The following is a 27,065-nucleotide window of genomic DNA, read 5'->3' as shown; positions in this document are numbered from 1 at the left end:
ATCCAATCATGCGTACAGTGCCAAGCTATTAGTGCCCAATCCCTTCTAAATTCCTCATCCTCCAAGAAAATCCGTGGGGCATTGGTCACTAATAGGCCTTTGGGGGCCATGTTGTTTGTAACATACTCTTTGAGAATTGTTCCATGAAGTATCGTCCTGATTCGGTTGCGTTTGAGTTCAGAGAGTTTTTCCCACTCAGATGTCTGTGAAATGGTATTGCTAATGCCGGGATCTGCAAAAGCATTTAGATCGCTCATGATTGAGTCTATTTCTTCTGTCGAAAAAGATAAACCCTGATTTTCCGCCATCCTAGTGTAGTGATCACTCCGTTGTGTGTGAAATTTGAAAGAAAAGAAAGTCTTAGACTCTCGCAGCTGTGCGCTGCCCAACACTTGGAAAACAAATAAGAGAGTAAGGAGTTGTGTCCGTGAACGACGGACGGGAAATACTCCTGATTCCCTGGTCAAGGATCAAAAAAACAAAAAGGAGGAGTACTACCCGATGAGGGTATGTGAAGGCTCTTGTCTGAACTCAGGAAGAATTTTTCCTTTGTTAGGAAACCCCTCACTCACCACCTGGTGGTGACTTGCTTCATCATGGGGGCCCACCCAAGTGGCCTAGCGTCACTTGGGTGTGCTTCAACACCTGCAACTGCAGTGGAGCTGGTAGTGAAATGTGGGGTGCAAACAAAAAAGAATGTGAGTGTTAAAAATGTCCTGGTATTCTTTTGTATAGAGTTTTAATAAAAAAGATACTGGACAAAATTAAAAGATCAGGTTGAGATAAAAGTGGGGGAGTTACGGTCCACTTATCTCTATTTTATGTGTTGGTCGACATGTTTCTACCATCAGGGGAAAATCCCCGGTATTCCTCAGGACCAAAAACCAAGGAAGTGGGTGGTATGTGCCCCCTAAAAGACACACCCAGTCCTAAATCCTTGGACAACCAGAAGAAAAATCAACTTCTGGGGCGCACACCTTAAATGTAGGGTGCTTTGAAAACCTATAGGGAAGGAAGAAAAATGAATAAAATAATTACTATCCTGTTACGTAGTGTAGTGCTAGAGTGCAGGATTCGTGCAATTATTCTGGCTTCCCACAGTGGTGTTTTGCACAGTGCCTTCATCGGAGCTGAGCGTGTCTACATGTGTTTGTGCAAACGTGCTCTTAGCTATGGAGATAGAATATCTATGGAGTAAGGTCTGATATTGGCCTTAGTGCGTGCTATATAGGAAAGAGACATGCTGGCATTAAACTCAGGGGTGCACTATGTAGGAGTGCTCATATTGTGTACCGCCGTGGATTGAGTAATGTGCCAGCTAGGTAACATTAAATTACTTCTGTATGACCTAATCACAGTATGTGGTCAACAAAAAAAAGAAAGACAAACTGGACTGACATACACACACAACATAGAATAATGCACAACTTAAGATATGGCAGTGATTTTTTTCCACACTGTTTTTTCACTATTTTTTAACCTGACATCCAGGCAAACGCTAATAAAGGTCTTTGTTTGCCTCGATAGCCATTTTAATCACACACTATTTTCTCTTCCTGCACTGCACTTATCAGTCTCCCACTCAAGTCTAACAACGGTAGTAACCTTACCTCGGTCGAGTAATGCATCGCTAATTGACAACTGGGCGATTGCACACTTACCTTGGTATTGGAGTCCTACATGATGAGGCTCCGCCATTGGGTGGGCTGATAGGACTTTATCAGCTACTGTTGATGGTCTTCAGTTAGGTTCACTTTCGTGCAATTATACCAGTGTTGATTATCACTCCTTAGTACCTTTGACTCACAGGCTCTGTTGTTTTTCTAGGAGATGGTAAACACCAGAATATGGATGATTGCAGGTAAGTAAACAATTGAATTAATAGAACGAATTTCGCAGCGCGCCCTGCATTGCATTTTGCAATGCAGGGCGCGCTACGAAATTCCTTTTATTAATTTAATTGTTTACTTACCTGCAGTCATCCATATTCCGGTGTTTACCACCCCCCACTCTGCCCCTCCCCCACCCCGCCTGTCTACCCCACGGAACTCCCTCCACAGGCCGCGGCTGGTACATGTAGTGGACGTTGCCTACTTGTAGGCGTTGTTTAGCTCCACAGGCGACACAAATGGTCTTGTGCAGTCAAATTAACTTTAACTGCTTCAGCACTTTTGAGAAGGTGCCTGTGATGTGTGTGTTTTTCTCCTGATATTATTTCCAGGCAGCAGGGGCGGCTCTAGGCTCATGGTGGCCCTGGGCAGGGAGCTTAGGTAGACGCCCCGTCCGGGGCCCCGCACCATTTCCTAAGAGCCTCAGGGGCCCCGTCCGGGGCCCGCACCATTTCTTAAGAGCCTCAGGGGCCCCGGTAGGGGCCCGCATCATTTTTAAGAGCCTCAGGGGCCCCAGCCAGGGCCCGTGCACCATTTATAAGGGCCTCAGGCCTGGTGTGGTGGCCCCTGGGGCTTTGGTGGCCCTGTGCAGGTGCACAGTTTGCACATGCCTAAGGCCGCCCCTGCAGGCAGGCGTTCTGAATGTGACGATGCTAAAACTTGGATCCGAACAGTTGATTAAGTATTACGTGCTTTCTCATGCGTATGCGTTGATTTTCTTTCAGAAATGCCGGAACGGCTCCAAATCATGTGGTGGCATTCTAGTCAGCCACCTGAAAACACTTTCTTTTACGGGGAGTCAATGCCTCCTGCTTGTATGGTTAGGGAAAGTGCGTTATCAAAATGCAGCTTTGGTAACCGAAATTACCCCACACACAAGTTCTCCGTAACAGGCTGCACCCGCTCAGGTCGCTGCTGCTGTGCTGGTTTAAACGAACCGGCATGGCGCAGTTGCCGTTTTTCGTATAACCTGCAATACTCTTAGGTTCTGTGTTGAGTTAGATAACTGGGAGTTTGAAATCCAAAGGTTGCTTCTAAGTAGTTTGAATCCTGGGTCAATTAACCGTGACTGAAATTTGGGTGTTTAAAGAAATTTTTAAGTGTTTTCGTTGAACGCCATGCCCACCGATTTCAGGCCTAATCTGGTTTCTAATCTGGCTTTTTTTAAAAATCCAAATTATCAATGTTTATGTAGTGCATAGCGTTGCATCCACACACAAGGGATGCCGGGGTGCTGTGTATTTAATTACACGTTTTCACTGTGTATTTAATTAAACGTTTGCCAGAGTGCTGTGTATTTAATTACACGTTTTCACAGTGTATTTATTACAAGTTTTCACTTTTTGAACATGCATTTCTTTAAAATTAAATGCACATTTCATTACTGTTGCCATTAAGTTCTTGTTTTTCTTTGTGGCACTTTTGTAATCTGTTTGTTTCCCAGTTTCCAATTCGTCATTTTCTTTTTAAAGTGGTTTGTCTTTTCAGCTGAGCTTTTATCAAAAGATGTGGTGGCTTCCAAAACCTCAGATTATATTTTATATATTGTTATTATCAGATGCACCTCTACGAAACATTTTCCTTTTGTACATTTTATGTTAAATGCAAAAATATTTGTCCTTGTATTTATTGGTGCGGAAATAGTTCAGCAGGTTCTGCGTTTGTTGCGGAGAACTAATGCCACGTGCATTTTGCAAATTGACATTAAAGCTCGCCCTGCTCTGTTTTTCAGTGCGGAGGCTTGCTAAATACACACAACTCCGTAGGAGGTGCACAAAGACACGGTAAGCAGGCAAGCTTGTGCTCATTGACCAGCATGAAGAGGGAGTGCCCCGCAATGTGTGAGGTATACACTGCCACCTCCTACACAATAAAACAGACTCTGAACTACTGTAGACATTGTAGAACCTAGGATAATGTGCTGCATGGCTAAACGTTTAAAAAGTCCCAAAGGCGAGAGCTATTGTCTATGCCAATGCTTGTTTTTAATAATACGGCCCCAGCATTCAAATTTGACAGAGCAGTGCATTAGGATGTATCAAGCTGTTTAAGGGGTTGTGTTATTCCTTTACTGTGGCCAGCAAGAATAATGAGTGGTATTTTCTTACCCAATAAATTCAGACTCACACTAATTGCAGGGCTAATCATAATAAAGGCCTACGAGTTCACTAAGATTCACTCCTACCAGGAAATGGTTAAATTCTTAGAAACTAGAGTCAAATTCTACATGAACTGTACTTTTTCTACCTAACTAATGGTATGTTGCTGTTTCCCAAGCGGGATAAATGTCAGACCCTATTTAAAACATCTCTATTTGTGCCGTCAGTAGTCTGACACATCTTTCAACATAAAGTGAGAAATTGTTCTTGTCTGGTTATAATTACTGTAATTCGTAGTCGAAAGAGGCCTGAGGAGTGGGTTTCTCAGAATATGGTAACCCTAAGGAGATGAATGAGGCGCCCCTGCTTCAGAAACCCCTGGGGATACACATAGACACACTTTCTATTTTTTACCATGAGTCACGGTGAGTACAGCCTACCTTTGTAATAATTGCCTTATATTGAGAAAGTGAAGTTGCTTTTTCAAAATGTCATGGATCAGTCTTTCAAGGGCCTGTAATGGCAGAGTGCTCTGCTGGTCACAGACATAGCCATGTAGAGGCTATACTTTTTGTGAGGAGCCCTTACATCATACAGAAATGACCCAAATTAATAATCTAAGCCAATGTAGAGTGTAATAGTTCATACAAAAAGGGAAACGAAACAATATAAGCCCTGTTGGCACTTAAAACTAAACGGCTAAGGCTTACACCTGCAGCAAAGTGCCTCGTGGTCCTCAGCCCGAACACTGCACACATTCTAGCAATGAAGCTGCTACAGTTTAAAACAGTAAAATCATTGGACAAAAGTAGAAAGTAGAAATAATTCCTTAAAATACAAAGGATTACTGAAATAGTGAACTATAGGAGACTCGTTCAAACGAAGCCTGTAAAACTTTGAGGAGTGTTCCTTTGAACTAGCAATAAAGTTCAAATAGTTAATGTTAACAAGATATTTAATACAAATTCTTTAAACCTGAAGGCTTACTTATAGTCAGTAGACATAATAATGCAGTGCCTGGGCAAAGGGCCTACAGACGTGCTAAAGCTATCCACATTGTCAACCAATGTTGGTTATGTGTAACGCAAGTATTATCAAAGACAAAGGGGCACATTTATGAGGAAGTGCCACAGCATGGCACCGCAAGCCCTTTGGCTGTGCCACGCTGCGCCACTTCCAAAGCACAGGAATGAGACATATTTCCAATAATATGTAGCATTCCTGTGCTCTCCCTTGCACTGGCGCACAAACAGCTGCCATGCTCCAGAGCAAGCACCCTTGCACCATGGTGTCCTTGCAAATATGGGGCATAGAAATACGCCACCAGTACGTTACAAAAAGTAACGTACTGGTGGTGGAGGGGGCTTGTAAATCTGCCCCAAAATGATGAAGACCTAAGGCCTTAATCACAAAACCATTTGCAACAATGTGGCCTAGTACAGTCTGTGTCAAGTGGCACCTCACAAAAACACACTAGTAGTTTCCTAGGTTTAAAAATGCAAATCCCTGCTCCACCTACTAAAGTGCAAATCAGACTTAATTCATAAATAATACAGCCAGTACTACTCAAATAACACTACAGGTCAGCAGACTTAAAGTTACTCACGCCCAGCTTTGAAGGAAGCAATACACTATGCACCGGTCACTCATAGGTGCTGCATTTGTAGTATGGCTCTTAGGGACATTGTCGACATCACTAAGTTAGCATGAGCCCAGCTGCCATGATGCTGCGTGCGTTACTATATGACTTTATTTTTGCAAGAGTCTGTTTATGCCTTTCACAGGAGCACCGCCTGCTTGGTGTGTTCTCTGCTGGTTCCAGGAGTTTAGTCTGAACACTAAGCAAGGTCGATAAACAATGCCCCTTGTTATTCTGTTCTGGTCAATCCCTAGCACCTAAACGAAACATGCTAACACAGCTGCTGCTGCTGCTGGAAACACATGCTTTGATATTATGGGGATTCATGTTTGCTTAACACACACTTGGAGAGGGATCATTCCAGGGAGAAGAGCCATGTGGTTCCTATGATGTAGATATACCATCTAGACACTAAGGTATGGGGTCTGCTGACAAAGCCCAGAGATCTTCTATTATATAATAATAATATTTCTTACCAATGGAAAGGTGATTAGGCCTTGTAGACCTTTATCCATTGTCTTTATAAAACTACATCTCCCTTTAAAATATATGGCCTTGCGGTAATGCTAACTGTGAGCATTTTGCTGCTTGTTGTGGCTCCTATACTGTGTTTTAGAGCACGATAGTTAAAATAGACATTTAAAACGATATCATGTTTCATTCAATTCCTATTGTAGACATGAACCAGTGAGTGGGCGAAAAGGTGTGTCTTGTTACGCGATTCCTGAAATATCCTGGAGTGTTGTGTTCTGGGGTGTTTAATCATTTGCATCTTCGTGATTGTTTAGGAGACCGAGTCAGAAACTAAAGCTAGTCGGTCATGGGATTGTGGGTACTGAGGCGGTAGAAAGGCATAGCCCTCTACACCAAGATCCCGTATTCCTGTGCATAGTCCTGTGCATGTGCAGACTCCCTGCAACATGGAACCACCAACATTTGGCCTGGTAGTTATTCGGGAGACCTTTGATGTAGCGCTTCTGTGTGTCCACAATACCCTCTCACCAGCTACCGGAGATGTCCATAGTGAGAGGGCTTAGCCTCCTATATTTGATGTTTATAGGTTTTTCAAGCTTAGATTTTAAAATGTTCTTCTTTGTTTATTACCCGTAGTTGGGCAACCACTCTTACGTTCTTTTAATTATGGCGGTTGCCATAGTGGCTCCAAACTGCGCTCCAGTCACAAGTAATTTGAGTCGATATGGTGTCCCTAATGCTGGAGCTGCTCTTATTTTTGATGTTGAGGTGGATGCAGTGCACGGCTTTGAGGTTTTATATTCTTAGGTTACCCTTTCCAGCAGTGGATGGCAACGATCATTTGTTTCATGTATAGATGGCCTAATTGATTACGCAGAAATTAAGACCTTATAGAATTCTCAAAGTTCCATTGACAGCCTGGCAGCACACCATATGGTTTAACGGTGCCCCTCCTCACCCTATTTCTGTGGTCTGTTTAGGCACTTTAACAGTTGATGAGGCCACATGACCCGTTTTGGCTTGGTATACACCACATCCAAATTACCTTAACGCTCCTATCACAGAGCTACGAAAATTACAGATGTCGTTGATACATATACATAGTGCTGTGATACAGTTTATGTTGTGCAACATACAGGTGGCGCAACCTGGAGTTGCTGCACAACCACTGGGACACGGTGGCCTGGTTATTAGTCACATAATGATTAATTCCGTGATGGGTAAACGTCCTCAGAATAAGGATCATCTCCCTTATTGGTTAGCAGAAAAGTATGAGCAACTCAAAGCTGTCTTTCCAAATACCACTCTTTTGGAGAAACACAGGATCCTGACCAAGAGTTTACCTGGAGGCCCTATTCCCGAATTGGCTGTCTTAGAAATTGGATTTCTAGTTGGCTAAGGCTGGTGCCAAAACCAGGCAGAAACAACCACTCTAGTCAGGGCAAGGGAGTTACACGCCAAGATAACCCCTGCTCACCCCCTTGGTAGCGTGACACGAGCAGTAAGGCATACCCCGGAGGCAATGTAAGTTAAGTAATTGTGCATGCACCCACCAGCCACAACATCCCAGGCCCCACACAAAAGGAACTCCACATAAGGTTATATCACAAATAGCCTTTGTATTATACCAAACACATTAGAATAGTAATCACATTATGTACACTGTGCCAACTGGCACTGGGCAGAATTTACAAGGGATTACATACAAGGGAGAGGGCCATGTGGACCACTGTCAGGAATAAGCACTTTTAGAATATATAATAATTGTAGCACCAAATAGCAAATGTAGCACACAACCAGTAACCACTGGTAAAAGGTAAGTACTACCTACGCAACCCTAACCACCTTAGGAAAATATCACACAGGGAACCATGAACTCACTAGCATAACTATCCTAGGAAAAACAACCATCTAAGCATAAAAATACATTTAGGGGTATATGCCAGAAGCTTTACACATGATGCATAACAACACATTCAGAGGTGTCAGAACACAGGGTGCGCAAAACATACTACACACAGTACATTTCCTAACACCCAAAGCATTAGCATATGAATCATAACAGCACATAAATCACATTAGGGTCCAGGTTGCGCCACTGCGCAAAAACCTAAATGTAGCATCTACCCACTACTTGCTGGGCAGCTGAGGACAATGAACAGGGCCTAAACGCTGCAGCTGGCACTAAGTGCTGTGCAGCTGTGGAAGGCCAAAGTAGGGGCGAAGGAGTGCGCCTCACTCCTGAGTCACATAGAACAAGTCCCCTAAGAAAAGGATCCTGCGACAGGGCTCTAACTAGCCCTATGGAAGAAAGACTGCGCAAAAGGTTGGAGCCACGGGGCTCAGCACGGGCTCCTTTGGCCCCCTTTAAATCAATAGGGTGTCCCAGAGAGCCATCTAGGCTCTGAAAGAATTAATGCGCCACTAGAGAAGGCCAGAACTTGCCTCTGAACACTGAGGCATCCCACAGGGATCAGCTTGGGCCCCCTAAAGAAATAGATGCCCCTGGAGCACACAGGCTTCTAGAACTCTGCGCCAATACGAAGAGTGAACTTGCCTCCATCTCTAGAACGGTCTGGGGGAGACACAGGCTCACGGGACCCCAGGACACCCAGTGACCCTTGAACATGACGTGCCCACGGTAGGAGCCATCTGGCTCTGAGCAGATTTAGTGAAACGTAGGAGGGGGCGTCTATCAAGCGGGGCCGCTCAGTTCTGCACGGGAATCACTCACACACTCTCCCCCCTCCATGCCGGGCAGCACTACTCACCGGCTGCTCTACGGAGGCGGCGGGGGACGGTGTCCTCTTCCTGCAGTCTGCCGGGGCTCTCTCGCTCCTGGGAGCCCCGGTGGACGTCATTACGGCAGGGAGTGGGGCTCTCTCTCTCCCGAGAGCCTCGCTGAGGTTGGCTGCATTCTTCTGGGGCGCGGGGCTTCCCTTACCTCTGGGAGCCCAGCGCTGCCCTCAGTCACCATTGCGGCCTGCGACGGCTTCTCCTCCCGCATTATGGCCGCACTTCCGCTTCCGTCCAGCGGCGCCGCCCACAACCAGGCGGGCCGCAGACGGCCATCTCGGCTCTCCGGGGAAAAGAGGGGTAGGCTCCCTCCGTAGAAATCGGCAAAGTCGCAATGTAAAAAACCTCTGCAGGGTGGGCACCTGTGAGGCTAATTAATTAAATAAGAGGGGTGGGCACCCACGCTGGCAACCACAAGGGCAGGAGCGCTTCGCCCGAAGGAAAACAACAGCGGTCTGCCCACACATGGAAAATAAAGCACCCATGAGGCGCAGGGGGCACAGCTAAAACCATAGGCCCCAGAGAAGGAACTGACCCCTACAGCCAGAAGGGTCCAAAGAAGTCCTGGAACATCAAGATGGAGCACAGCAGCTCCCAATAAAGGAAAGTCCTCCAGGAATCCAGGGATAGGGGAGGGCCCAGGGAGGCAAGCCTTCCCCTGGGCCCCAGCAGCAGCACACCCCTGGTAGTTTCAAGTTGGCAAACAAGAACATTGAACATGAGGTCACAGCCTCATTTTATACACAAAAATCCCTTTGTCTCTAGGGTGCAGGGTGGGGGAAAACCAGACACAGCTGGTTCTGGAGCACTTTGTTTTGCTCAGTCCCTCTTCCTACTCACAGGCTAGGCTAGGGTCATCAGTTGCACCACAGGGGGTGGAGCCAGCATTGTGTGGGGAAAGCTCAGCCCTATTCAGGTCCCAGGTGCACTCCTCCCCAGCCATCAACATGCAGATCTCCCATTCACCAACGGGGCAGACCCATCCTGACTCCTGGAGCCTGGCACACCAGCCAGCTCCAGCCAATCACAAGCCAGCCAGTCATTTCAACTTTATTACACAGACAGGCCAACTTCTAGAAGTGGAACTTCCACACTAGTCACATTCACGCCGCACACATCATCGCGCAGTATTAAATCAAACAAGTCCGCACATACCAAACTCGAGCCTGCACTCCCCACACATCAGGAACTAACATGGACACATACATTCCCCATGCATTCCTATGGGAGGGCAGGCCAATCTCACACACGCACTCAGAGAGCGCACGCACTTTACACTGCGCCACAGTGCTAAAGTGCGCAAAGACCAGAAATCACTATAATTATGGAACACTAACAGGCAAAAAGTTCAGGCGTGAACCTGCCAGAAGGGCCAAGTCCAACAGGCTGACTATACCATTTGAGGAAAAGTGTTTGCAGCGCTTTAGTCACTGTGTTTCGGCACCCCCTCCATGACCGTTCTACCGTCCATCCTTAAAAGGGTTCAAGATGAACATGGGGCAGAAGCTGTCCTTGAATTGGGAATGTGATTGGTGGGGGTGTTTGATATTGTTTGTGATATGGTCCTTGCTAACGTAAAGGGAGAGGCTTACACGTGAGTCAGCGCTTAGAAGCTGTTGCTGACGCAGACAAACAACGTGAATTGCCAAAGATTATTGCGAAGGCGTATAAAACCTTAGGGCAAAATAGTCTGGGAGTTAAGCCTTTTACACAAACTCAACAAAAAGATCAACGTGAAAAAGATGGTCATCTAGTCTTTCCTAAAAAGAACTGGAAAAATAATCAGCGGCAGCAACAATAGAAGCAAAGTTTGCGTGCTGGTTCGCCGACGCCTGAAGCTTCTGAGCGTAGATATGAATTGCCTGAGAGGTTTCAAGTTCCTGATCAGCGCTCTCCTCGTTCTTTACAGGACAAATTGGATTCTCAAAGTGGTGGTGGAGAGCGCCAGGATCGCAGACAAGGCAAGGCCGCACAGCAAAGGCGTGCTAGGCCATGCCAGTTTGACATAAAGGCCAAGCCGGAGGGTCTGCCTCTATTTAGGCCCCCGTATTAAAGTAAGTAAGTTGCCGCTTTAACAGCAAATTATGCCTCAGACTGTGAGAACACTGTTCCTAGATTGGACATGGGCAATGACACTCCTCAACAGCGCAGCAGAAGTTACCGTAGTGCGGGAGGCACCCCATCATTGTCTGGCAGCGAAAGCAACTGATACTTTCATTACAGTGGAAACGGCAGACACACGAGTTGCACCCCAGATAGACTTTATGAAATAAGGTAGATTATCAATTTTAAATTGCCATACCACCAAAGCGCACCCCCTGGCCATGCACCCCAGTTCCTTCACAGAATAGGCTTCACAGTCCATGCCGTGCAGGAAAACGTTTTGGTGTTCCCATTGTGGTGCCCATTTTCAGAGGCACCGCTGTGGGACCACCCAAAAAAATCCACCAGACACGAGGAATCTTGTATTCTGGCGGGTGGAGGGCATGCGGTTTTGGCAGTGTGGGAGAGAGCTTCCAGCGTGGTGGTCCACTCCCGCACAGACAAATTCATAATCAGGCCCTACATGCCATCCCAGACAATCATTCATATTCTAGAATCTAATTTTGTGATAACAGCATAAACATTGTGAAACCAGACTACCGTGAAATTTATACAAAATACTATATGTTCTGGTATGATAACAAGAAGTTAGAGCTACACAGGCATGTGAAAAGGATGAGGAATTGGCTTGGAGAAGATGGTTTACACTTCAAATTGTTACAACCAGCTGCATTCCATTTCTTTTCTTTCGCCCTCAGAAACCCCTCCAACCCAATGGGCCACGTATGAAACCTCAGCATCATACTAGGCTCATCGCTCACAATGAACTGACAGTTCAATGCAGCATCCTCAGCCTGCTTCAGGACCCTGCCATACTCGTTCAGATGGATCCCAACCGAATCCCAAAAAAATGTCATGCATCAGTAGCAGACTGGACTATGGCAACACTCTCTATGCCAGAATCAACAAGAAACAACTGTGCAAACTCCAGACTGTCCAGAACTCCGTGGCCAGACTGATCCTAGACATTCCCTGGGGCAGCTACATAACCCAACACCTCCACGATCTCCACTGGCTCCCTATCAAAAGAAGAACAACCGCCAAACTCCTCACTCATGCATACAAAACCCTGCACAACACTGGACTAACATACCTGAACAACTGCCTCTCATCCACACACCCAAAAGACACCTGCAAACAGCTGACCTCTCTCTTGCTACTGTTCCATGCATCTACAAGTTCTCACCTTCACCTCCGGCAAGCTCCCACACTGCTCCAGTTCAGGAAGGACCTCAAGACCTGGCTCTTCGGATGACCCCAGCACTCAACGGATCCACCTCCCCTCCACCACCAGCTCCTTGGGACCATCACAGATGAGTAGTTACTCTTTACCAACCCTGATTGATGGATTTGTGCATATTAAAATGCGTTCCATAGAGTTTGAAGCCGCACTATACTCTGAGATTTGTTAAATGCATCAAATGAATTAAGACTAATGTAATTTTACATGTGAGAATATCAAAACTTTTGTGTATATCAAATATGCAGTTTCATTAGTAATTAAGGCTACTTGTGCACCCTTAGTTCAATTTCCCTGCAGAGATGTCTTTTTAAATCAGGTCCCTTAATTCTGCTCTGGTTCTTGTTCATTGTACTTGTGTGAAAACAACTGAGGCTATTCACAAGAGTACGTTACACTTGTGTGTACATTTAATCTTACACTTTTGATTAACTTTGCTAAATTTGGTTATTTGCAAAAATCTAAATTTAAAGTTACTCAAAAAAGTAGACTAACATGCTCGGCCCACCGAAAAAAATGGATATAGCCTAACTTACTAATGTAAGTTACTGTAAGTTACTGCATAAAAAGATAATAGTAAGTCCAGTACCAGACATGTCCAGCTCCTAGTAGTGCAACACCCTCCTATAGAAATTAATGGATGCAGTGACTCAAACATTAACCCCATAGAAATTATTACTAATTCAATACAACACTTTTTATAATTATTGATGCCTACTAAAACATTTAATAATTGTAATTTTAATTGGGAATTTCTTTTTTAATTTCACTGTGGGAAAAATCATTTGAATGGAATATAAAATACTTTAAATATTTTATTTTTTAAAACAAAAGTTATTTAACAGTGTTGTAACATTTTCCTCATCAGTTGTACATTTACAATAAATATATGAAAACAATTTACATTAATATTTAACATAAAATCTGTTTAAAAACTTTTTCCTCATTTATAAAACTTTTTTACTTTTCCTTGTACTTAACCATCTGGAGCTCTCCTCCACCAAGGTGAAGTATAGGGGAAAGTAAAAAAGTACAGGGAAGTATAGGAAACATTTCCCTAAACCTAACCATGTGCAGATCTCTGACCTGATGGCAGAGTCTCCCTATAGTAAAGTATAGGAAAAGTAAAAAGGTTTATTCAACTTTATAAAAATATGTTTGTTAAAAAATATTAATTTAAATGACTTTTATATATTTATTTTTAAGGTAGGCCTAGGTAACAACAAAGTTATAGCACTATTAACTACATTTGACTTAAATTTTTTAATTTGAATATATTAATTACATTAAAAATATTTGTCACGAGATTAAATTAAAAAGTACATTACGACCTAAAGATTTTTTTTACTATGCATTATTTCATATTAAAAGTGATAAATAAAATTAATTAAACATATTGAGATTATATGTAATAATGTATTGTTACAATAATTGTTAAAAATAAACGTTATTGAAATATTTTATAAACTAAAGATATGTACAATTTGTATAGCTATTTTGTATTACTAAATATTATTTATTTATATTTTAATCTATTTGAATTGATTTAATTTGATTTAACATTATTTCCTGTAGGGTTTTATTTGAACTCCCCAACTTCATTGATTTCAATGGGAGGGCATTGCTTGGGGATGTGATGCTGAATTTCACCTCTGAGCAGGTGTACTTTAGTATCATTTTGGGTTCCGTAGGTCGAGGTACTATCCGGTTCGTCAGAACCGGAAGTAGCGAGATCTTATGTTTCTTGGAGGAGCTCTTCATCCCGCCTCTAATTTTGGCTCTCTCCCATTGGCTGGCTTCCTAAATGGAGGCCAGCCATTGGAGGAGAGAGCCGTCCCTCCAAATAGGCTCCGTCCTTTTCGGATTTGGAGGTGTGTTCGGTGTTCTTCTTTCCACTTTTTAGCCACGCCCACCGTACACGCCCCCAAATCCGAAAATGGCCGTGTGTTTCTCCGAGGCATTTCTGCCTCGCCTCAGAGAAACGTGGTCATTTGGAGCGCTCCTCTCGTCTTTATTTTCTTTAAGAAGTTCATTTATACCTAGTTCGAGCTGGAAGCCATTTTATTGTCATAACACTTCTTTTAGCGCTGTATAGCCAGGTGAGACAGAAATGGGGCTCCAGTTGCGAGACGCATGTCTTCAAAATTACATACATGACATTTCGTTCTAGTGCTCCTGGTGTTCGGTTCGTCTTACCCGGTGCTGTGATTGGACCACGGAGGCGAATATCCGGTGCCTGCAGTCGAAAGTGAGTTTCATGCGGGCCGGTGCAGAGAGGGATAGCATTTGCGCGCACAATAGACTAATCGACTGTTTGCAGGAACCGCAGCAGCAAGGCCTTTCCAGCACCGGTCAGCAAGCCTTCATGTCCAGACAACCCTCGGCTATTTTTCGACTTAGAGATCGGCGAGGAGTTGGGTGAGGCAATGTTCAGCCACAGAGAGCGGGAGGTGGACAGAGGAGCTTTCAGCGCCCGCCAGTTGCACGCTGTCTATGTCCCCCTGACCCTTTAGAAGGAGCAGCGCAATCTATCAAATCATGAATTCCAGCTAAACATTAGATATAAGCTGTACTGAATTGTGTGCCCTTTCAGGGAATTTAGTATGGCGTTTCTTGTGAATCCCTTTCTAACCGACCCATTACATATCTCCAGGTTTTGAAAGCGGTTCGCTGCCCCATCCGTTCACCCGCGTGGCTGGCTGCATGTTAACCCTAAAGCATGTAATAGGTAACACGCGTTTACACATTTTACGTTGGAAAGCTGGGATAATAAACGCAATGTGGCAAATATTTGTTTTTTGGTAGCGTTTTTCACTGCTATGTACGGCACATTTCCTCCGTACGGGGGCTTTTGTAGTGCATACATCCCTGCTCCATCTGTCACGGCCCTGCGGCGATTTTTTAATTCACTCGTGGAATTTTAACGTGTTAGTGGCAGGGGGACCCCGACCTTTCAGGGGTGTGGGTGTGGGGGTGGAGGTGCAAACCTTCAAATGGGGAGGTTTATTCCGCCCTAGGGCAACGAATATCTCTGAGGTATTGGAGACTTGGGGTTGGGGGCCCCTCTTCACCTTTGGCAGATGGGGGGCATCCTTTCACTTTACGCCACTGATTAGTTAGCGATAGAGTCGTACGTGCACGTTTGTGTCTAGAAAGCGAGGACCTATTGTGGGGGGTCCCGCGATGCTTGGAGGGGGTGCTGTGAAGCAGCGGGGAGGCCTTCCGTGAACCCCCCCTTCCTTGCGCTGAGCTGAGGGAAGGGGGAGGGGTGGCAGCGAGCCCAGTGGATTTAGAACACAAAAGAGATGTAATGCAGCAGACTGGCCTTTTTATTACCTCGTTTAAATCGATTTGCACTTTGCTGAAAAGTGATTTCCGATAATACTAAGCACAGTATTCCAGTACACTGCTTAACGTATTGTATTGTAGTTATAGAGCGCCAAGTACTTCTACAATACCTGGTAAGAAAAAATACAACATTGGGCATTTTATGTAGCACCCACCACTAAGTTCATTGGCTCTTGGTGCTAAAATAGGCAGAGGGGACAAGCAGGCATCGACTTGGGCTCTGTGACACTGACATTTTAAGGTTGGCTGTGTAGCGTTTATCACATGTACTGCACTGGGGCATTTCTATTAGTATCAGCATGCCTGCATATGACGTGGTATTTCATTTGATGTTACTTATAGCTTGCTGTTGATAAATAATAAAAACAAGTATCTAATGTGTTATAAGTGGCTTGCGACATAAGCCGGACGGGTGGACCCAGTAGGTTCCCTTGCCTGCTAGAGATATGTATAAACCAGGTGTGCTTATTTGATTCCACAAGGGGGGGGGGTGTGACTCCCCCACTCTAAAGTCTGTCTTCTGGATGCCACTGAGGTGGGCAATAACACAGGCCACACATACAGCGCCACACAGCCGAAAACGGGCTATCTATGAAAAAAACGGAGTATTTACAGAGGAACTAGAACTGAATGCTGCTATATTTCGCAGAAGAGTTTATGGTGCCAAGAATTCAGCACTGGCCATAGGTGTAAAGAGGACAATGGGCGAACATAATGTAACTCTGGGTGAGAGCAAGGTGAGTAACGAGTGATTTGAGTTGTGTGGCACCAGTTCTGAATCTGTGTCCACGGCTATTATTGGTTGGCCTGTCGGCCTCGCTGGTCGAGCATGTCATGGTGTGCTTCGTGCAGCAACCCTGGAACTCTGGGATGTGTAGTTCAGCAGGGCTCTTAGACTGTTTCCATTGGCTCATGCGGTGCATGCAGTTTTTGAGGATTTACACCTTGCGGGGCCAAGTCTTTCCAAAGAAGCCTTTGGCAAGGGCACTTAAGGTGACCCAGTGCACGCTCACAGGGTAGGTTAAATGCCGCCTGTCATTTGAGTAGCTCACTACACCAGGGTTTCTCAAACTTTTACTTTCCGTGACCCGCTTGCTTTAGCAATTCATGTTACACAGAATTATGAACCTATGAACCTGCACATCTGTTTTCAAAATGATTAACTTTGGCGAGACTTGTAAAATTGAGATGGCGCCACCAGAAGACCTCATCACAGCCTTTTGTAGACACCCGCAGTCCACTCCGTGGTTGTAATGATATCTCATTGCCAAGAGCACCTATTAAATTCACAGACCATCATTAACAAACAAGGTCTATCCTCCCTTTTTGCCTCTCAACAAAAACTGCTGTCGGCCAATAAGACCAGCATAACTTAGATGCACATTTGATAGTTGTTCCTTGCAGGCAGTAGCTTCAAAAATCACTCATCTAGTTCAGCCAAAATAAAGGCGATGGGGCATTTCCTGTACCAGGGCCCATAGCACCCTTGAGAAAGGGTACAGTGAACTCTGGGTTATTAAGAAGAAGGCAGATCATAAAATGGTTAGCGGGCTCTGGGAGTGCTGAGAATGAGATCTGACAAGGTCGTGATTACTGGGGTAAAGGAGAAGGGACTGGGGGTGAGCAAAGAAAACCGATGCACGTGACGAGGGACCCGAATCACAAGGTGAATAGGTGAGTAAGAATGGGCCAGGAGGCTATGAGGGAAGATGTGAGTGATCAGGGGCTGAGGTACAGCGAGAAGGGATTGGCCAATTTGGACTGGGTTAACATACCTGCCAGCTCACACGGTGCCAACGTGTGATATCAGCTCCCGTCACAGGGTCTCCAGACGAGGCAATATCACATGGTGGCAGGAAAAACGAGATGATAGCCACTGTAAATAGTGGTCAAGTCGGGTGTGTGTATGTGTGGCTCTGTGTGTGTCGCTCTGTCTTTGTGTGTGGCTCTGTCTGTGTGTGTGACTATGTGTGTGTGAATGTGTGCCTTTGTGTAGGTATGTAATCTGTGTAAATAGCTTTTTTTGTAGGTTACTCTATGTGTAAGTGCCAATGTCTGTGTGAGGGGAGCTCTGTGTAAGTGCCTATGTGTGTGTAGGTGACTTTGAATAACTCTATCTAGGTGACTCTGTATGTGTGTGTGGCTATGTATGTGTAAATTAAATAGGTCATGCATATGCAAAAGATTAAGCTATTAGCATTGTGAATGACAATGCCATTTATTTAACGATTAAGCTATTGCAAATTAAAAAGACAATGCTATTTATTTATGATTTAGAAAAAAACGTAAAAAAGAATAAACAATACCAATAGCTCTACCTTTAATAATGCCGAGACCATTGCATTGTAAATGCTTGTTAGCTGTAGTAACTTTAAAAGTGCAGTTTGTGAATAGTAATGGGCTGCCTCTTTTGTGGGTGGGTTCCTAAATCCCTCCCTGAACCTTCCTGAACACATTCTTACTTCTGCTGATTCCCTTTCCTTTTCGTAGGAAGCAATCCTCATTCTCCAGCCACTCATCTCTGTCAACCACTCTCCTTCCCACAATTACTACTAAAATGTATACTTATGTGTGCAAGGACTCGTCACTCAGGGCGTAGATCTCAGCACAGGAAAAAGACAGCAGAAGCGGGGACATACACTCGGCACATAGATTTGTGGATAGCATTTTCTAGTACATTTTGACATAAACAAAACATGCAACAAAATGCAGTTTGTGAAAAGGCCGGCTGACATTATGGCCATGATGCTGCATCTTGGCAAAACTGTGACTGTCATTACACAGATGAGGATCTATAGAGGCATGTTTATGTATATCTCCCATAGGCCTTGCCAATTGTCAACAACGTAAAACAACAATGGTTCAAAATGGCTGCACTAACAAATTGAGCATTGTCTGCAACTGTTCTTTTCGTTAAGAGAACCATTTCCTCAATTAACATGTTGGGGAAAAGAATTATACACAAGAGAAGGTAAGATTCTGCACAAGGAATTTTGAAAACCTCATATCTTTCCTTGTCACTCCCCACAAAGATTGCAATCACTGCCTCTTCCAAGAAATCCACCTTTGAGTGAAATTACAGAACTTTGTGATACATGGGCTCATGAAAGAAGCAAGCTCGTGTTCGCATGCTGTCAGATAATAGGTAATGTTGATATGCGATCTGCCACGCAGCCTGACAGTTTTCTAGGAACTGCGCTCTTATCTATTAGACAGATGCCGAGGACCGCAGAGCCTCCAGGGCTTTGCTTTCTATTAATAAGCAGGTGAGAATGTTGGCTTCTAAAGCCCAGTCAAGCTTGCCTTGCTGCCATTGTTCAAGATGTAACTTTCTATGTGTGAATCAGCACCTGATGAGATTAGGCGGAGGGCAATTGTGCGTGATCTTCAGTAATGCCAGGCGGGTGCATTTTCAAGGTTTTAAAAGAATCATAATAATAAAGAACCCTTTTAGTTAGCTCGGCTCCTCGCCAAACAAATCTGAGAGGCGAGCAAACAGTAACTGGTGTATTCTGTAATAATAAGATAAATAATTTGACATTTATACAATACGTGTATCTCAAATGCTTTACATACAACATCTTTACGTACAATTATTATTATCCAAACGAAGCTGGCACTCATTCACATAACTCGAAAGACCAAAAGATGCCTTGACCATCCCGGATTCAAAAATGATCTCAGCAGCAAGCACTCAGCTCGCTGAGCTATCTCTTTGTGATTGTTCCATAGACTACTATTTTGAGACAGTTTCGGCCACATACATCAATGTTGCCGTTTGCGAATCCTTAATTCAGAAAATTAAGGAATCGCAATTAAGAATTCGCAAACGGCAATGCATCAACATTTCGCAAATATTTTTGTGATTTCTTATTTTTCTTTAATTGCGATTCTCAATTTGCGAATCGCAATTAAGGAATCCCATTCCCATTGATTCCTATGGGCCAAGAGGCCCAGAAGAATCAATGGGAAGGCATTCACAATTTGCGATTTTCAATTTGCGAATCGCAAATTGAAAATGCAATTTCAAGGGCGCAGGGGGGGTCCATAGAACCCATCCCTGCACCCCTGAAATTAAACTTAAGTGCAATTTACACACACACATGTCCCAAGGACATGTGTGTGTGTAAAATGCAACTTTCAAAAATGCAATTTAGTGCATGTTTGAAAGTTTTCGGTAAATTAGCATGAAGTCCAACTTCATGCTAATTTACCTCTTCCAAATTGCGAATTCGCAATTTTGAAATGATCATGCATTGCATTTAAGAAATCTCAAATTGCGATTTCTTAAATGCAATCGCAATTTTAGAAATCGCAACATAATTGCGATTTCTAAAATTGCGAAAAAAGCAGAAAAGCTTAATGCATCCCAAATCAATGAATTTCATTCGCAAATGGCCGAATTTTGCGATTCGCACCGTTTGCGAATGCAATTCAGTTTGATGCATGTGGGTATTTGTTCTTTATTGAAGGGCTCCATTCGAAGTAGTAATAACTTTAATACAAAGTATTATCAGAGGAATCAGATGTCCAGTGAAAAAGAGGAATAACCTGCACTGCAACAACTAATGCAGATTTTTGGCATATGGTAAGGACAGTCTTTTGTTGGTCTTTCAATCAATCAAAACATTTATAGAGCGCGCTACTCACCCGTGAGGGTCTCAAGGCGCTGGGAGGTGAGGTGGGTGCTGCTACTGCTCGAAGAGCCAGGTCTTGAGGTGTTTCCTGAAGGTGAGGTGGTCCTGGGTCAGTCGTAGGTGTTTGGGGAGGGAGTTCCAAGTCTTCACTGCCAGGTAGGAGAACGATTCTCCTCCGGTGGTGGTTCTGCGAATTCGTGGGACGGTGGCGAGGGCGAGGCTGATGGAGCGGAGCTGGCGGGTGGGCGTGTAGAACGAGAGTCGGCTGTTGATGTAATTGGGGCCCATGTTGTGGAGCGCCTTGTGTGCGTGGGTGAGTAGCCTGAACGTGTTCATTTTGTTGACAGGGAGCCAGTGGAGGTTTCTCAGGTGGGCGGATATGTGGCTGTGGCGAGGGATGTCGAGGATGAGTCGTGCGGAGGCATTCTGTATGCGCTGAAGGCGATTCTGAAGTTTGGCAGTAGTTCCTGCGTAAAGGGCGTTCCCGTAGTCCAGTCGGCTGGTGATGAGAGCCTGGGTGACTGTTCTTCTGGTTTTGGTGGAAATCCGTCGGAAGATCTTCCGGAGCATCCGCAGGGTGTTGAAGCATGAGAATGAGACGGCGTTGACTTGCCTGGTCATCGTGAGGGAGGAGTCCAGGATGAATCCCTTGTTGCGTGCGTGGTCTGTGGGGGTCGGTGCGGTGCCCAGCGCCGGGGGCCACCAGGAGTCGTCCCATGCTGAGGGGGATTGTCCGAGGATGAGGACCTCCGTCTTGTCCGAGTTGAGCTTCAGACGGCTGTGCTTCATCCATTGTACTACATCTTTCATGCCTTCCTGAAGGTTGGTTTTGGCGAAAGGCTGGGTCTTTGGTGAGTGAGAGTATCAGTTGTGTGTCGTCGGCGTAGGAGAATATGTTGATGTTGTGTTTGCGTGCGATGGTGGCGAGGGGGCTCATGTAGACAATGAAGAGAGTTGGGCTGAGTGAGGATCCTTGGGGTACGCCGCACATGATCTCGGTGGCCACGGAGCAAAACGGGGGGAGGCGGACTCTCTGGGTTCTACCGGAGAGGAACGAGGTGATCCATTCCAGGGCCTTTCCTTGGATTCAGGTGTTGTCGAGGCGGTTTAACAGGGTGCGGTGGCAGACGGTATCAATGGCTGCTGAGAGGTCTTTGCTAGTCACTGGATGTCTGTGATTAACTGAGGTACCATAGAACTACTAGTTAATACAAATAATACATGACGGTGTAAGGAGCCCATTAATTAATTGATTTCAAAATTATTATATATTAGGTCTTCTCAAAAATACTTTTTTTTAATAAATGCAAAACTTGTGTCCACATTAAATGTCAATGACAGGTTTGTAGACATGGCGTTCCTTGTCCTTTCAATTGCAATTTATATTTGGAATGCTAGTTCTTTTGCCTTATAAATCATTCCTGGTAGGCGGTAAAATAGAATGCCAGATTAGGATAGGTGCTCATTTCAAGTTGATCTGAAAATCCAGGATTGGCAGAATAGTGCTTGCCGGAGTTGTGCGTTATTGTGCAGTGACCTCTCCCTATGCTTATTTCCCCAGGTAATAAGTGCTGGCGAAATTTGGATGATAAATGGAACGCAAAAAGAGAGCAAATGTGCACTGGAACCCTCATTATGAGCTAATACACCACTACGCGGCTATAGCACCTGACTCTGAAGGAAGGCCTTAGTTTGCCCAGGTTGTCAACATGAAATTAGTTTTTTCTAACAAAATGGATGCACGCTTGTTTTGTGGAAATGACCAGCGTAGAGAGGTTGACTTTTTTGTGGGAAATCATGTGGGTGAAAGTATGAGTCTCCTGCAATTGTTTTCCATTTTTCGAAAACCTTGGACCAGATTTATAACTACTACATTTCTGTGAGACGCTAATTCTCCCACAACATTTTCATGTATAGGGTAAATATTATTAGGAACTTTGATTTTAGGTTTCCACTTTATTTTCACTCTCAGAAATTAGTAGCAGTTCCCAATTAAAACAAGCATTGAAAGGGGCGGCTCCCCCACTAGGGCGGAGGAGCGTCACACCACTGCTTTCTCGCAGTGCGAGAAAGCAGAAACATAAGATCAGGGTGGCTCCTCCACTAGGGCGGAGGAGCGTCGCACCACTGCTTTCTCGCAGTGCGAGAAAGCAGAAACATAAGATCAGGGTGGCTCCTCCACTAGGGCGGAGGAGCGTCGCACCACTGCTTTCTCGCAGTGCGAGAAAGCAGAAACATAAGATCAGGGTGGCTCCTCCACTAGGGCGGAGGAGCGTCGCACCACTGCTTTCTCGCAGTGCGAGAAAGCAGAAACATAAGATCAGGGTGGCTCCTCCACTAGGGCGGAGGAGCGTCGCACCACTGCTTTCTCACAGTGTGAGAAGCAGAAACATAAAATGATAACTACCATTTTATGTTTCTGCTTCTCTCACTGAGAGAAAGCAGAAGGGTTTGGTTGTGGGCGGGCAGGTGGGCGGGGCTGCTCTGTGAGCAGGGCTGGTCAGGGGAGGAGTGATGTGCCGACTCCTGAGTGTGCATGACTGGTTTGCTCGGCCCTCTGCAGCCGACCAAACCAGTTATGCACACTCTGCCCTTGTCCATGCAGGTTGCAATGCAGCCTACATGCAGGACATGGCAGGCCCATTAATCCCTGGCAGGGCGACATCCTGACCAATCACAACACTGTTTGCAATGTTGTGATTGGCTTAGAGGGGGGACTGAGAGCCTGGCTGCCTGCTTCCTGTCCCTGCCGGAGGCAGGAGAGCAGAAGAGGAGCACCCACTAGTCATGCCGCCTGGGACTGTATAAAATGGTAATAACTTCCTGTTGTTACCTTGTTTAGTTGCAGGCGGGCGGGATTGCTCTGCGAGCAGGGGAGGAGTGGTGTGCCCACACTTGAGGGCGCAATGACTGCTTGGTCGGCCCTCCAAGGCCACCCAAACCAGTCATGGGTACTCTGCCCTTTCTCCATGCAGCAGAACATGGCCTCCCTATAAGCCCCTGACTGAGCAGCATCCCCACCAATCACAATGCTGACATTGCAGCATTGCAATTGGCTATGAGGAGGGGAGGGAGGCTGCCTGCATCCTGTTCCTGCCGGATGCAGAAGAGCAGGAGCAGAGAAAACGCCAGACCCGGCCAGCGGACACGTACCTTTTTTATATATTATTAAATTAAACCCTCCTACCCACGCCCCCACCCGCGATTAATGCCCGCCGCGACTGAGCATTGATATTGCCAGGAGGTCTGGTTAAGGAATGCACTACGTATGTCAATTACTGCCCTCCTCCCATCTCTGCTGCTGCCAGAGAAATACACCATGATTTATCGAGTTATCTAAGACAGTTTAATAGTGTTATTATGTCATGTAAGTGCCCCTGAATGTTGAACCTCAGGTAGCTGGATAAATAAAATGATCACAGCTGTGTAGAAGGCAAGCACTTTTTTTGTGAAAGCACACAACTTGGTCCTAATCAAGACATGTACTCCTTGCTCATAACAAGTGGGTGGTGCCAAACCCTCTCTAGTGATGCTCACATAACTTTCTAGCGACAGCTTTGCTGTTAAGCCAGAACATTAAAAAGTATTTTTGTACCTCAAATTATTATATCTCTCATTCAAAAAGTCCCACCTTTATTTTAACCGAAGTGTTGCCAAAGTTTCTGAATTTCATTAAGCATCAGTCACAATCTCTGAAAAACGTCTTAATACTTTTTTATCACCTCGTACTTTTTTCCTGATCTAAATTGCTAAGATTTGTCAATAATATGTATAGTTTTTTCGTAAACACTTGCACATGTTTAAACTCTTAAATGCATTTTATATCATTTTTAATAACATACCACTTTTGTAAAAGATTCTGTTAGCATTGTTAACAATGGAAAAACTCATGCATTTACCACAGTCCCTAGGTTCTTGTGTAGATTGCCTCACATTTTCCATTCATTGCAATTCCTGCAGATCAAGACAGGCCAGCCACTAGGCAGACCATCTGAATGTCACTGTGAAGTGCAATAATATTCACTGGCTGTCCATTTTGCAGGTCCATCACTGTCTAGTCATGTGTATTCGTGGCTTTATTAGGCCTTGAGGAAAGCATTCAACAATTTTCCACTGTGTGCCAGTCACAGGGCAGTGAAGTCTTTTAACTCATAGTACAGCGTCGAGTAAAATAGCATTGAAAGGCGACATCTCTATATATTTATGGATGAATGCGTTGATTTAATGTATCGAGCGGGAACCAAGATGCTAAACAATGAAGCACTGTATAAAATGTATGAACGCGCTGTTGATTTGGAAATACATCTCTCATATGTATGATAAGAATTGGAAAATCTGCATTGAAAATATGTAGTTTTGAGATTTTAAAAAGGAGGGGTTGGGGAAGTTTTAAAAGACACATTGTTCAATCCTCAAAATGTTTCTTATTAAAATATGACATATAGGTCAATGTTTTAATCAGAACCTAAAAATATCGCCATCAGAATTTTTTTTTTTTTAAATAGGGTGAATAGGAGAACATTCTGCCACAAAACTATTTTTTCAGAAAATCATCTTTTAAAGCAAGTTTGTTTGAGGTACTTAAACGTTTCAATTTCTTTAAAAAAACACCGAACCCTTTAAGCTGCCTGTCTGAAACCAAAGGGTGATGGGCGGAATGCTCGCAAAAGTCTCAGCCAGTGGCAACCGACAGGACTGCATTCAACTCCATCTTTTTTTTTACCAATATCCTACACCAGACAGGGATTGGCAATATGAGAATGAGAATTGCGCATAGTCCAGTCCGAATTGCCAGGTCAGGGTTACTCTAGAGGGGCACATACACAGCTGGACCTGTTTTCGCCTTGTGGGGCCTCATAAATGAGGTGCAGCTTCAATACTGAGGTATTGCATGTAAATGACTTTTATATATTTATTTTACATGTAGGCTTAAGGAAAAACAGCACTATTAACTACATTTTGACTTAAAAATATAATTATTTAAATATTTTAACTAGATCAAAAATATTTGTCTGAAGATTAAAATAAAAAAATACATTTTCACCTAAAGTATTTTTTTTACAATGAATTATTTATTATTAAAAAAAAGTGTCATAGCGTCGAGTAGCGTGTTACTCGCCAAAACAGTGCTTCGACGCCTCGTCAGGGGTAGTAAGCATTTTATAAAAGCAATTACAATACAATTTAATAGCTGTCATTCTTAGGCCATCACAGCGGGAATGAAAAAGGCGGTGGATTGAATGCTTGAAAAAGCCTCAGTCGATGGCCGATTCAGTGACATCATTTCTGATACTATGTAGTGTCGTGTCTTAAAAAGTATATCAAAACTCCAAAGGTCACATTCTCAAATTCAAATAGGAAAATTTAACCAGCCATCATGATGTTTGCCTGTGGCATTACTCACATTGTTTGACTTCAATATTTGAACATAATTCCTTTGATCAAATGAGCGTTGTGCAAAGCGCTGCCAAAAATGTTCCTTTGAAATGAGAAAAAATTCCTTCTTTATTAGGCTTTGATTAATCGAACATTGTTTGCAAACTACAATACTTGTTGCTGTCTGCCAAAGAGCAAATGCGTCAAACAAAAGAGGTGATAAATAAATACTTTGATCAATGTATGTCGCATATAATTTCTAAGGAACTAGTAGTAGCTTTTGGTTAAATGGATACTCTACGATATTTATAATTAAGGTTGAAGTACTTGCTCCACTTGTGAGCTGTTTCTCTCTTGAAAAAAGTAATTTGATGAAATTGTATGAGCCTGGTGGTTTGCCCTGTTTCTCAGTAACTGTACCTTTCGACACTCCCTTTCCATGGAACTAGCCTCTTGTGCTCACATATCAATTTGTAGGTTGCAAAAAGGCAGCTGTGATGGGCACTGAGGCAGTCGGATAAGTTTGTATTTATATAAGTATTGTTGACTGTGTTATCCCTCTTATTCCTCATAGAATACAGATATGAATCGTGTTTATATTGTTGAGATTTATTTGAAGCTGGTTACTGCCGAAACATGTTTCCCTTAATAGAGGTCTCCCATCAATATTTCTATACAACAATTTGTAATATCCAGTCAGCATACAGTTTCACATTGTAATTCAATCTTACATTCATTTTTCGATTTCCAGTGTACCATGTGATTCTTTCCATTTCTTTGAGCTGTAAGTCTAAGTGAACAAAATATTTTCATGAAGTTTATCAGATGGTCTCTCTCTGATGTATGAGGGTGACTGCAAAGTATTGCAGTGTAACTTTATCTATATGTCTCAAGTGCCTGTGTCCCTGTGGGTCCAATATTGTTTAATTTCAAGTACCTTTTAAGCTTATTCGCAAGAGTTGTCTGTATGAAAAGCACATGAATTTGCTTGCTTGAATTTGCTTGCTTTCATAGAACCTTGGTCGTGAAGCATTATTCACTGTTTGAGGAAATGGGAACTATGTAAACAAGTCCCTTACAGAATCAATAAAAGTTCAAACACACAACCTTCATAGCGATTGAGCACCCACCACAGCTTCTTTTTAACAGTTCAAGACACACAATAATCCACATGTGTCTTTCTCCTTAATACTCGAGTGTTGCATTGCACTCAATAAGACAAGGACAGGAAGGTTTATTTTGCTTGTGTGAATGACACTCATGCAAAAACCTGAAACACATTACACCGAAAAGTAATGTAAACAGACACATTGAATAAACAATGTATATGGAATTGACACTACCCCTGTCTTCCACTAACAATGGATTGAAGTTTGAACGTATATGATCATGAATACATTCAAAGATTCTGTGTCAACATGGACACCATCAACCACCTCTTACATATCTCACCAAACACAGATT

The sequence above is a fragment of the Lissotriton vulgaris genome, chromosome 3_1 (assembly GCF_964263255.1).
Source record: "Lissotriton vulgaris chromosome 3_1, aLisVul1.2, whole genome shotgun sequence".
NCBI lineage: Eukaryota > Metazoa > Chordata > Amphibia > Caudata > Salamandridae > Lissotriton > Lissotriton vulgaris.
This window is presented reverse-complemented; position numbering follows the sequence as displayed.